At 44.0% G+C, this 4,878-nt stretch overlaps 1 pseudogene; it reads right to left on the reverse strand.

The window, feature by feature from the left end:
• Positions 1 to 3,069: 3,069 nt before the first annotated feature.
• LOC126504151 (glyceraldehyde-3-phosphate dehydrogenase-like) lies at positions 3,070 to 4,522 on the reverse strand (annotated as a pseudogene).
• Between the last annotated feature and the right edge of the window lie 356 nt (positions 4,523 to 4,878).

Genomic DNA, 4,878 nt, shown 5'->3' on the forward strand with positions numbered 1-4,878 from the left:
CTACGGCGGAGGGATCCGCGCTGCACCTGAGGCGAGCGGAAGAGAACGGCGGCCGGAAGGGTCCGCGCCTCAGCCTCACGAGAGCAGGCCATGGCGGGAGGTCATGGCTGCCCCCGCCATGAGCCGCCTCCCTGGCTCCCCCCTCACCACTGTCCCTGCGCTCACCCGTGGCGGGGAGTCAACTGTCCCTGGAAGAGCGGGAGACGGCCACTCTGTACCCACCAGAAGCTGGGTGCGCTTGGCAAGCCTTGGCTGACAGGAAATGGCTTCCACACAGAGGGTTTAGCCAGCCCCGTCTTAACAAATGCCGTCTTCCCACTACTCACTCGGATCGTGCAAGTCTTGGTATCCCTTGAAGTCTTGGTCGATGGAAGAAGCTGCCCACGGGGAGCCCACGCTGAGCTCAAAAGCGGGGTCACAGGCCACCCTGAGGGATGGTCTCCTCCTCACGAGCGCCAGGCGACCTCATCCCAAGGCGGGGAGATGTCGTCTGAACTAGGAAGTCCTCTCAGCGAAGGAATTGCCGGCCCACGCACGCACAACAGTCTCAAAAGTGGAATCCTTGCCCCTGACAAAAGAATCCGCCCCCTACGTCATGCAAGAGTTGTACAGTCTTCATACATGGCTCCTCTCTTTCAACCTATTTCAGAAGCTTACTCGCCTTGCATGGTGAATAAGCACCTAATTTACAAAAAAATACGTCGAAGCACGTGGCAATTGCTGTCTTCAAAAACACTAGGCGGAAGGATATAGCAAAATATTAAAGCGGCGAAACTCTGAGAACTTTGGCTCCCACTGTGCGCCGTAGTTTTTTTTTTTTTTTAGGTTTGCTTGGTTGGCACTTACGGGTTTTTCTTTAAAAACAGCTTGAAAACTTTTAAGTGTTTTCCAATCTCAATAGAATATGCTTTTGAACACGATGACCTGTCGCCACAAAAGTTTTTCTCCACCCTTTAATTAAAAGCCACACAAAGAGCCCCTCATTTTTAGGTGGTACGTATGTTGGTGGACAGTAGTCATCAGAGAAAAGGCACGCTGAAATTCACATGAGTAGTACAAATAGAAAGCCAAAGGAGAAATTTATTAATACCAAAGGGCAGTATATAATGAGGACTGTTTTCTCTAACAACAGAAAGAAAATGCATATCCCTGAGGAGAGAAGGGGAAAATATCTTGTTTGGTTTTAGGGTTTTTCATGACCATATTTCTCTGTGTAGCCCTGGCTGTCCTGGAATTCTCACTGTAGACCAGGATGGCCTCGAACTCATAAAGAACTGCCTGCCTGCCTCCCGAGTGCTACCATGCCTGGCTAAAAAGTTTTTTTCTTTTTTTTTCTTTTCTTTCTTTCTTTTTTTAATTTTCCAAGACAGTTTATCTGTGTAGTTCTGACTGTCCTGGAACATTCTCTATAGGTCAGGCTGGCCTCGAACTCATATAGATCTGCCTGCCTCTGCCTCCCAACTTCTGGGTTTAAGTTTGGTCCACCACCACCTAACTTTTTATTCTTAATAGCAAAAAAAAAAAAAAAGTTGGTAATATTGGTAGAGTTGACTATCAAGAAAATGCTTCACTGTGCTCATTCCGTGTGTGTGTGTGTGTGTGTGTGTATGCGTGTGTGTGCACATGTGTGTATGTGCATGCCCGCGTGTGTATGTATATATACATGTATGTATGTAAAGTCTTGAAAGCCTGCATTTATACTAGAAGACTCAAAGTGTACATGCTAAATAAGCTACAACATTGTTGAGCTCTTCCTCTTGCCCATTTTTTTTTATTTCTATCAAACAGCTCTCATTTTATGCTCTTTAAAAGTTCTGAACACTGAAGCTAACAAAAGTGAAAAGACAAGGAGGTAGTCAGAATGTAAAGCTGTGTTCTATAATGCTGCACACTTAAGAAGGATAATTAATGGGAGTAGGATATCCATAGTAATGCTTTCAGGGGTTGGCTGCTCTGAAGACCAACATGTTATAAAATGACATGGGGTAATAATTCTGAGCTTTTCATAGTAAATCTGGTGGTGACCATCACAAAGATCCCTTCTTGCTTACAAATATTTTGTTAATGTATTATTAATTCATGAACATTGTACCATAAAACAGGTTAACATAAGACAATTATATTTTCTCCTAGAAAGAAATGGCTATAATGCATTTCACTTTGGGCATTTTGTCCTCTGAATTGTGTGACATCATTTCATAATAAAGGCCACAAGCTACATGTACATTTGCAGAAAAGTAAGCATTGCACCATAAACACTGCAATCATAATGAAAAGGTGAGATGTTTAATTTTTTTTTTTTGAGACAGATTTCTGAGAGTAGTCTTGGCTATCTTGAAACTTGATCTGTAGACCAGGCTGGCCTTGAACTCTAAGATCCACCTGCCTATGCTTTGCAAGTGCTAGTACCTCGCAAGTACCTCCTGCAAGATGTTTACTTTTATTTTTATTTTTATTTTTTTTATTTTTATTTTTTTTTGAGACAGGGTTTCTCTATGGCTTTGGAGCCTGTCCTGGAACTAGCTCTTGTAGACCAGGCTGGTCTCGAATTCACAGAGATCCGCCTGCCTCTGCCTCCCGAGTGCTGGGATTAAAGGCGTGCGCCACCACCGCCCGGCTAAGATGTTTAAAGCAAGAGTCTCCTAAAAGTGAATCCCTTTTTGTTCCTCTTTCAACTCAAGCCCATGCTCCTGGCCCTCAAAATATAATCCAGTCCATCTGGATTTGGACCAAGAAGACATAAAGAACCTGGGTGATCTAACAGAAAGTGGACATACCCCTTGATCAAGGGTATTATGGATTGGTCACTAATGATAATCTGTAAAATAGTAGCTGAGCCTCAAGTGGTATCTTTCCCAATGTTATTTTCTTTTCTCTTTTTTTCTTCTTTCTTTCCTTCTTTCTTTCATTCTTTGTGTGTGTGAGCAGTGAACTTTACTGGCAGTATTTAGAGAGCAGGGCTCCCTAAAACCCTCCCTCTTCTGGGGTCTGGGTTGGAAACTGTGAAGGGAGATACTCAGTGTTAGGGGCTGAGTTGTGACAGGGACTCTTTAGCAGCAAGGATTTCTCTCATCCTCTCATGTTCTTGTTGGGGTGGGTGGTCCAGCGCTGCTTACTCATTGACAGCCACGTAGGCCCTGAAATCAAAACAACCACCCTGCTGCTGTAGCTGTTTTCATTGTCATACCAGGCATGAGCATCACAAAATTGTCACTGAGAACAATGCCAGCCCCAGCACCAAAGGTGCAAAAGCGGGCATCCCTATTCAAGTCATAAGAGACAATTTGATACTCAGTATAGCCCCAGATGTCATTTAGTGGGCCCTCCAATTCTTGCTTCTTAGTGTCATCAGACTTGGCAGATTTCTCTGGGCACAGGTCAGATCCAAAAAAGACACACTAAGTTTAGAAGCATGGAAGGTCATGCCAGTGAGCTTGTCATTCAATTTTGGGATGGCCTTGCCCACAGCCTTGGCAACACCAGTATGTGCAGGGATGATGTTCTGGTTAGCCCTATAATCATCACACTACAGCTTTCAGAGGGGTCATCCACAGACTTCTGGGTGGCAGCAATGGCATGGACTGTGGTCTTGAGTCCTTCCACTATGCCAAAGTTGTCATGGATGACCTTGGCCAGGGGTGAGGGGTGCTAAACAATTGGTGGTACAGAAGGCATTGCTGACAATCTTGAATGAGTTGTCATACTTCTTCTGGTTCACACCTATCACTAGCATGGAGGTGTCAGCAGAAGGGGCAGCGATGAATACCCTTTTGGCTTCACCATTCAAGTGGATCCATGTTGGTGAAGACACCAGTAGACTCCACAACATACTTGGCACCAGCATCACCCCATTTGATGTCAGTGGGATCTCATTCCTGGAAGGTGGAGATACCCTTCCTGTTCATGATAAGTTTCCCATTTTCAGCCTTGACCGTGCTGTGGAACTTGCCATGATAGAGTCATACTAGAGCATGTAGACCATGTAGTTGAGATCATGAAGGAGTCACTGAAGGCAACAATCTCCACTTCGTAAGAGTTGAAGGCAGCCCTAGTAACCAGGCACCCAATGTGGCCAGTCTGTTCACTTCAGCCTTTCCTATTGTGCCCCAGGAGATCATTCTTTATAGTGACAGTGGATAGACATGGGAGCAGGAATCTGCAGTATTTTTTTGTTTTGTTTTTTTGTAAGGTCTGTCTCTCAGCTCTGAGTTTCTTTCATTTCTTTCTTCTTAACTCAGACTATCAAGGACAACCTAAAAAGGACTTGAATTTTCAACCTGATCTAAAGAAGGAGCAAAACTTCTGAAGATTTAACAAATAGAAAAGAAAGATATCAAACTAAGAAGCACATCCTTTCTGAAAAGACAGGCAGCTCCCTAAAGCTTGCTGGTCAACCAGCCTAGCAGAATCCTTGAGTTTCTTTCATGTTCAGTGAAAGACCCTGTCTCAAAAGTAAAGGTGAGAGCAATGGAAGAAACACATCCAAAATCAGCCTCATACCCCTACCTACACACATACTCATGCACACGCACACATGCACACACACACACACACACACACACACACACACAGAGGGAGAGAGAGAGACTTTATAAAAGAGTTGGAAGTATGGATGTTACTCTGATCCTGATTCAAGCAAACAAACATGGGTAACAAACAACTGAAAGCTTGAAAACAAGATATTTGATAGTGAGAATTTTCAATATTAAGTATAATATTAGATATCTATTTTTAGGTTTTTAAAAGTATGTTACTTAGGGGCAGACTGAGAAGCCAATGATAATGGCACTGGGATTTGTCTCTACTGCATGTACCGGCTTTTTGGGATCCTATACTATTTGGATACACACCTTCCTACCTAAGCCAGGATGGAGGGGG

This window comes from Alexandromys fortis, unplaced genomic scaffold (genome assembly GCF_014885135.2).
Source record: "Alexandromys fortis isolate MF-2015 unplaced genomic scaffold, M_Fortis_MF-2015_v1.1 scaffold_16, whole genome shotgun sequence".
Lineage (NCBI taxonomy): Eukaryota > Metazoa > Chordata > Mammalia > Rodentia > Cricetidae > Alexandromys > Alexandromys fortis.